We start from the raw sequence: 8817 nt of genomic DNA on the forward strand, positions 1-8817 counted from the left end.
TACATGACAAGTGTTTCCATCCGACAGGGCTGAAACTAATGCTTATTTAATTAAGACATTGTCCAACTTGGAAAGAGAAGGCATCCACAAACCATAGCACTTTATGTGGAAGAGGAATATCAATTCTAGTGCTTTGGTTCCTATCATGAAAAAACAACTCTAGGAGAGGAGTTATTTTCCTTTCTTAGAAATTGCAAGGAGTAAACTACTAGCAGTAATGGAAAATTGCCATTTGCGGAATGTATTCAGCGATTACACTTTATTTTCAAAAGTCTTGCTCTGAGGGGAAAAAATGAAGCTACTTTGAAAGGAGTATTATATCTACTTAAAACCAAGCCACTGCCGAAACCCGGGATCGAACCAGGGACCTTTAGATCTTCAGTCTAACGCTCTCCAAACTGAGCTATTTCGGCTATTTGCCCATTGTGTTTTAGTCTCTATTGAGAGACAATATTTTTACAAAACAGGAAATTCTGGATTCGCCCTATTTTGCACATGTGATAAATCGGTAGTATGTTTCGTGCAAGGTACAGTGATTATTTTATTGTAAAATGATTATGGGTAAAGCCTTTTGTAGACATGTGCAGCAGTAAAGTACATGACAAGTCTGAAACTAATGCTTATTTAATTAAGACATAGTCCAACTTGGAAAGAGAAGGCATCCAAAGACCAAGCCACTGCCGAAACCCGGGATCGAACCAGGGACCTTTAGATCTTCAGTCTAACAATCTCCCAAATGAGCTATTTTAGCGATGTGACCAGATTTCTATAGTATCTAATTAGAGTCGATATTTTTACAAAACAGGAAATTCCAGATTCACCCTATTTTGCAAATGTGATAAATCGGTAGTATGTTTCGTGCAAGGTACAGTGATTATTGTATTGTAAAATGATTTTGAAATGTGAATGGGTAAAGCCTTTTGTAGACATGACAAGTGTTTCCATCTGACAGGGCTGAAAGTAATGCTTAATTAATTAATTAAGACATTGTCCAACTTGGAAAGAGAAGGCATCCACAAACCATAGCACTTTATTTGGAAGAGGAATATCAATTTTAGTGCTTCGGTTCCTATCATGAATAGACAACTCTAGGAGAGGGGTTATTTTCCTTTCTTAGAAATTGCAAGGAGTAAACTACTAGCAGTAATGGAAAATTGTCATTTGCGGAAAGTATTCGGCGATTACACTTTATTTTCTAAAGTCTTGCTCTGAGGGGAAAAAAATGAAGCTACTTTGAAAGGAGTATTATATCTACTTAAAACCAACCAACTGCCAAAACCCAGGACCGAAACAGGAACCTTTAGATCTTCAGTCTAACACTCTCCCAACTGAGCTATTTTGGCTATGTGGCCATTGCTTTTTAGTTTCAATTGAGAGACAATATTTTTTATTTAGTGCTCCAGTTCCTATCAAGAAAAGACAACTCTAGGAGAGGAGTAATTTTCCTTTCTTGGAAATTGCAAGGAGTAAACTACTAGCAGTAATGGAAAATTGCCATTTGCGGAACGTGTTAGGAGATTACACTTTATTACATCTACTAAAAACCAAGCCACTGCCTAAACCCTGGATCGAACCAGGAACCTTTAGATCTTCAGTCTAACGCTTTCCCAACTGAGCTATTTCGGCCACCTCACTTGAGTTTGTGTGCCAATGTCTTTTTTTTAAAAACGAGAAATGCTAAGCCGCAAGGGCACATACGCGACCAAGGTAATACTTTGTGTTGGCTGGAAATAGAAGGCGCTCTGCGTTTTCCCTTTCCTATATTTTAACTGCGTTTAAATCCACAGCTGTTTGCAATACACTACAATCTCATCTTATATCACCCCTTTTGTGCAAAACCCAGGATAAAAACTGGGACCTTTAGATCTTCAGGCTAACGCTCTCCCAACTGAGCTATTTATTTTACGTGCCCTGCTCATTTTAGTCTCTATTGAGAGAGGATATTTTTAAAAAGCAAGAAATTCCAGATTCACCCCATTTTGCACATGTGATAAATCGGTAGTATGTTTTGTACAAGGTACAGTGATTACTGTATTGTAAAATGATTTTGAAATATGAATGGGTAAAACCTTTCGTAGATATGTGCAGCAGTAAAGTACATGACACATGTTTCCATCCTACAGGGCTGAAACCAATGCTTATTTAATTAAGACATTGTCCAACTTGGAAAGAGAAGGCATCCACAAACCATAGCACTTTATTTGGAAGAGGAATATTAGTTCTAGTGCTTCGGTTCCTATCTTGTAAAGACAACTCTAGGAGAGGAGTTATTTTCCTTTCTAAGGCCTAGATTTAGAGTTCGGCGTTATCCGTAAAAACCAGCGTTAGAGGCTCCTAACGCGGGTTTCTTACGCACTCCGGTATTTAGAGTTTATTTACCGCCACTCAAAATACACCTAACGCTCACCTTTCTACCGCCACCTCAGACCCAGTAGTAAACATATACCGCAAAAAAAAACATCCACGAATCACAAAACAAATATTACACAAAGTACACTTACACTCATACAAACACAACACTATCTTTATTTTTCTTTTTGTTTTTTTTTTCCTTAAAATACAAAGGATTAAAGTTGCGAGATCTCGGGTGTTTGAAAAAAATCCACACAAATCCATTTTCCCATTGACTTACATAGACACACGGGAAAAGACCCTCATATACCTACATCTAACTAATAACATTATCACAAACATACACTCATCGATGCATACAAACAATATACACCACATGACATACACAAAATATTTATTTATTACAAAAAGAACACGATTTAGCGACTTTTTCACACAAGATCATGACGTCACTCACTTTACGAGGAAAACCAGTCTTAGAAAAAAAAAATAGAAATCTTTGGAGCCTCCATTGACTTCTATTGGGAAGACGTGCTCGTGCACGCGAAACCCTCATTTCCCTAACGCACGCAAATAGCGTAGACTGAAAAACTCCAAATACCAGCGCTAGAAAATACATGATTTCATGCGTTAGACCTAGCGATGATAAATAGATCAAGAAATGACTATTTCCCTATGGTGGACTTATGGTTTTTAATATTAAATATTCACCACACCATAAATATTTTTAACACTTTTAGATTACATCAACTACAAATCCCCATCACTAGTAACACATTATTATTTCAATAAAATTACATTTACAATTAAAATAAAATTCAATACACATTTCTGGATTCACAAACACTACACAATGGGAAACATCTCTCATTTACCTTTATTATTGCATTTCAGTTATTCAACTCATATGCTTGCAGCAACTGCATATCTACATAGGCTTAACACATGATCACTCATGGATGCACATACATTACGTTTAACATTCACTCATACATGTGCATTCAAATGATGGGGGACAAACACATTACATTCTCTACAGGAATCACAAAACACAACATATGGATTTGACTGTACTTGTAACATCATGATTCCATCACCAGAAACCATTAGGAATTACGTACAAGAAGAACATCATTACACCAGATTACAGATGTCACTTTATGGGAAGGAACAACAATGCCAGACCGCTATATACAAGTCAGCATATGTGGGACACAATCACAATATATACGTACTACATGTACATAACACGTATCCCCCATCACGCAACCACAAAGCACACATTTATATTTTATTCAGCACACAATAACAATGTAGCACAATACAACAACACAATGAGGATTTCACAACTACATAGGCAGGTTAATAATATCATGACGTCATTACAAGATTCAACCATACACATCACAGATTCACCACTGTACCGCCCCTTTAGGAACTTTAACACTCAATACTACAATACAACATATACGTAAACCACACTTTTGAACAGCATTATTATGGAGATTTCAATGGGACAATTAAGAAATATTGTCAGATCGCAAATCAATTATATATACAATACTACAGATGGCAGCCGGAAGTTATTCAGTATTCGTGCAATTTTTATGGGACGCATACAATATTGTCAGATATAAAATCACTTATATATATAATACTACAGATGACAGCCGGAAGTTATTCAGCATTAGTGCGATTTGAATGGGACGCATACAATATTGACAGCTCGGCAATCACTTATATATACAATACTACAGATGGCAGACGGGAAGTTCGGAATTATTATTGCGATTTTAAAGGGACGCATACAATATTGACTGCTCGGCAATCACTTATATATACAATACTACAGATGGCAGACGGGAAGTTCGGAATTATTATTGCGATTTAAAAGGGACGCATACAATATTGACAGCTCGGAAATCACTTATATATACAATACTACAGATGGCAGCCGGAAGTTATTCAGTATTAGTGCAATTTTAAAGGGACGCATACAATATTGACAGATCGACAATCACTTATATATTCAATACTACAGATGGCAGATGTTACTTTATCGTTTACAAACAATATTGCATCAACATTGATCGATCACATTCGATGCACATTATACACAACTATGCACTTTCATTCATGTTAGCCTGGACGTGTGCTTGTTACTATAAGATCGCGTTTAAGAAATATTGATTACGCATATGATCAAACATTACAAACATGCACTGTATGTGTGATATTGGACACTTTCACATTGAGAATCATTGTTTGAAACTAACATTTCAGCAAACAACAAATAAACGCCCACTGTGAAAGCATTCGCGCCGCTCACATACAAACAAGTGAATACAATCAGCAATCATTACTAACTCACTACCATTGGACTAATTGTACTATAAATCCCCCAAACAACATGGCCAATGCATCACTTGTGATCCACATCAGATCAAGTGCTTAGCAAGAAAAAGAAGAGTGGTGTGAGTGCTAGTCAAATGGTTAATGCTTAAATCCCTTATGTTGTCTGAAAAATCTCAAATTTCAGACTGTTGGTAAAAGTATAAAGATAGATGTGGGATAAGCGCTCTAAAGATAGAGCTAACCAACAGATAATTTAGATTATACAATGAAATAACTGGAGAAACAAAATGTTACTAAGAACAAAGTATTTTTATATATGATAAATTTGTATAGCGATTTAGGCAAATATCGTGTTGACACATACACAATTTACTAAGGATGCCGGCATCTAAAAACAATAATAAAATATCATAAATGTATTAAAAAATGCATTAAAAACAAAGGGAATCGGCCGATACTAGATTTCTAAATAATATAAGATAGACAGTAGAAATATATCTATCTATAAACTTGTTAAGGTAGATGACTTTGTCACAATAATCTTAACTCTATGTATATTACCAGTACTTAGATTAGACAGTTAGTATGTCAAGGCACAGTACATGAAGAAAGCGTCTAATCTGTTAGCCGTTAGGAGTGACTGTGGGTGATGAGACGTGAAATTGAACGTCACGTCACCTGACTAATAGTTTTCCTCCAATCCCTGGATTCAGTGGTTATTTGAAAACATATATTTCTTTGAAGAAATATATATGTATATATATGTCCCAGTTGAGGAATATACAATTGTATCAAAGTGTAATTAGAATATAGCAGTTGGTAACAATACTTGCAAGTGTCCGATATCCAATAATCTTTTCCAAATTGTAGCGAGTTGTTGTATCCACGGCTTTAGATTATGTGAAATGTTGATCTGTTCTTTTACATCCGTTCTTTTTCATCCGTTTTTTATCTGTTTTTTCAGTGAAGCTCCTAAGCACTTAGTTGTTATCCGTACTGTAGTTTTGATTAAGGCTATGATGGGAGCGAGATGGAACAAGAGGGCACACAGGAATTACTCATACATCCATCTCAGTGTTTTAATCAAGGGGATGGAAATGAACCTGATTATAGTGCCAATGAAACAGTTCAGCATATGAATAGCTTTAGGTAAAGTTAAAGTAGTTACACACAGGAATTATTCATATGTCTTCTCTCCATATATGTCATAGAGATAGAGATGAACCTGTGAGTTGTAACACTGTGGATATTAAAAGTATCAGAGAACAAAAGTAAGCAAATCTACGCGTTTCGGCAGTGTTAGCTTCTTCTAGATCTTGATAAAGGCAGCTAACACTGCCGAAACGCGTAGATTTGCTTACTTTTGTTCTCTGATACTTTTAATATCCACAGTGTTACAACTCACAGGTTCATCTCTATCTCTATGACATATATGGAGAGAAGACATATGAATAATTCCTGTGTGTAACTACTTTAACTTTACCTAAAGCTATTCATATGCTGAACTGTTTCATTGGCACTATAATCAGGTTCATTTCCATCCCCTTGATTAAAACACTGAGATGGATGTATGAGTAATTCCTGTGTGCCCTCTTGTTCCATCTCGCTCCCATCATAGCCTTAATCAAAACTACAGTACGGATAACAACTAAGTGCTTAGGAGCTTCACTGAAAAAACAGATAAAAAACGGATGAAAAAGAACGGATGTAAAAGAACAGATCAACATTTCACATAATCTAAAGCCGTGGATACAACAACTCGCTACAATTTGGAAAAGATTATTGGATATCGGACACTTGCAAGTATTGTTACCAACTGCTATATTCTAATTACACTTTGATACAATTGTATATTCCTCAACTGGGACATATATATACATATATATTTCTTCAAAGAAATATATGTTTTCAAATAACCACTGAATCCAGGGATTGGAGGAAAACTATTAGTCAGGTGACGTGACGTTCAATTTCACGTCTCATCACCCACAGTCACTCCTAACGGCTAACAGATTAGACGCTTTCTTCATGTACTGTGCCTTGACATACTAACTGTCTAATCTAAGTACTGGTAATATACATAGAGTTAAGATTATTGTGACAAAGTCATCTACCTTAACAAGTTTATAGATAGATATATTTCTACTGTCTATCTTATATTATTTAGAAATCTAGTATCGGCCGATTCCCTTTGTTTTTAATGCATTTTTTAATACATTTATGATATTTTATTATTGTTTTTAGATGCCGGCATCCTTAGTAAATTGTGTATGTGTCAACACGATATTTGCCTAAATCGCTATACAAATTTATCATATATAAAAATACTTTGTTCTTAGTAACATTTTGTTTCTCCAGTTATTTCATTGTATAATCTAAATTATCTGTTGGTTAGCTCTATCTTTAGAGCGCTTATCCCACATCTATCTTTATTCAGATCAAGTGCTTACCTTGTTACGCTGTTTTGAAAGATGGATGACGATGACATGGTAGACGCTGCTGGTGGTGCTATTGGCGAACTAGCTGTTGGTCGAATCAGGCAGCCTCGGCGGCTCAGACCGAGACGAAGGGGTCGTCTGGTTCGAGGTCCTCGTGTCTACAGGGTGAGACCCACCTTGGAAAACATGAGTGACTTTGAGGTTTTTGATAAGTATCGGCTCGATCGCGAACAGCTCATTGGCCTTTACGAGCTTCTTAAACCTCATTTGGAGCCACGTATACAAATAAGGACTGCTGTTCCCCCCATGAGTAAGATGCTAAGCTGTCTATACGTCCTGGCCTCAGGGAGTTTTCAATCCGGAGAACTGTACATGCATGGCCTGGCTCAAGGTACATTCTCTGGGGTGTTTGATAACTTTCTGAACGCCATGGTACGTATCAGTAAGCAATACATAGGATTCCCACAGAATGATGGTGATTGGAGGCGCCTGAAGCGGGAATTCTTTGATATTGCTCAATTGCCCAATGTCTTGGGAGCCATTGATTGTACCCACATTGCGCTGCGTGCTCCAATTGATGACTTGCCCTTCAGAAATCGCAAACATTTTCATAGCCTCAACGTGCAGTATGTTTGTGACGCACGGATGAGGATTATGCATGTGTATGCGAATTTTGGAGGGGCTTGTCATGATGCCCGCATCCTCTCTCTGTCGTCCCTGTGGAGACAGTTTGAGGAAAGACAAATGCCCCCTGGTTATCTCGTTGGTGAGTATTTGTGCTCAACATGGTTAATTATTTTGACAATTGCCCCTGTATTTTTTAACTGTTAGCGTCATGTTCAGCTATAGGATTAAATTTAACCATTTGTTATTTACCGACGCTAATGTCTAGTTTTATTGAAAAGCAGATATGTAGCATGTCTTACCTTAAGTGTTCAGATAGAGAATGCAATGTAACCATGTAGTTAGCATTTTACACAAGGTTTGGTTTAGGAGAAATACGCATATGTAGCATGTCTTAGATGAAATGGCAAGATATTATCTCATGCAATTTAACCCTGTCATTGTCTTTTTCCGCTAATGTCTAGTTTTATTGAAATGCAGATATGTAGCATGTCTTACCTTAAGTGTTCAGATAGAGAATGCAATGTAACCATGTAGTTAGCATTTTACACAAGGTTTGGTTTAGGAGAAATACGCATATGTAGCATGTCTTAGATGAAATGGCAAGATATTATCTCATGCAATTTAACCCTGTCATTGTCTATTTCTGCTAATGTCTATTTTTATTGAAATGCAGATATGTAGCATGTCTTACCTTAAGTGTTCAGATAGAGAATGCAATGTAACCATGTAGTTAGCATTTTACACAAGGTTTGGTTTAGGAGAAATACGCATATGTAGCATGTCTTAGATGAAAAGGCAAGATATTCTCTCATGCAATTTAACCCTGTCATTGTCTATTTCTGCTAATGTCTATTTTTATTGAAATGCAGATATGTAGCATGTCTTACCTTAAGTGTTCAGATAGAGAATGCAATGTAACCATGTAGTTAGCATTTTACACAAGGTTTGGTTTAGGAGAAATACGCATATGTAGCATGTCTTAGATGAAAAGGCAAGATATTATCTCATGCAATTTAACCCTGTCATTGTCTATTTCTGCTAATGT

The 8817-nt window shown here is 36.5% G+C and overlaps 4 non-coding genes across 4 annotated transcripts; all 4 read right to left on the bottom strand.

Moving 5' to 3' along the window:
- Nucleotides 1-340: 340 nt before the first annotated feature.
- On the bottom strand, nucleotides 341-413 carry TRNAF-GAA (transfer RNA phenylalanine (anticodon GAA)). The gene has a single exon. It is a non-coding gene; the product is annotated as a tRNA-Phe (tRNA).
- A 265-nt stretch (nucleotides 414-678) lies between these two features.
- TRNAF-GAA (transfer RNA phenylalanine (anticodon GAA)) lies at nucleotides 679-751 on the bottom strand. Its single transcript has one exon. It is a non-coding gene; the product is annotated as a tRNA-Phe (tRNA).
- Nucleotides 752-1270: 519 nt separating this feature from the next.
- Nucleotides 1271-1343, bottom strand: TRNAF-GAA (transfer RNA phenylalanine (anticodon GAA)). The gene has a single exon. It is a non-coding gene; the product is annotated as a tRNA-Phe (tRNA).
- Nucleotides 1344-1553: 210 nt separating this feature from the next.
- On the bottom strand, nucleotides 1554-1626 carry TRNAF-GAA (transfer RNA phenylalanine (anticodon GAA)). Its single transcript has one exon. It is a non-coding gene; the product is annotated as a tRNA-Phe (tRNA).
- Nucleotides 1627-8817: the final 7191 nt, after the last annotated feature.

Source organism: Bombina bombina, chromosome 8 (assembly GCF_027579735.1).
Source record: "Bombina bombina isolate aBomBom1 chromosome 8, aBomBom1.pri, whole genome shotgun sequence".
Taxonomy (NCBI): Eukaryota; Metazoa; Chordata; class Amphibia; order Anura; family Bombinatoridae; genus Bombina; species Bombina bombina.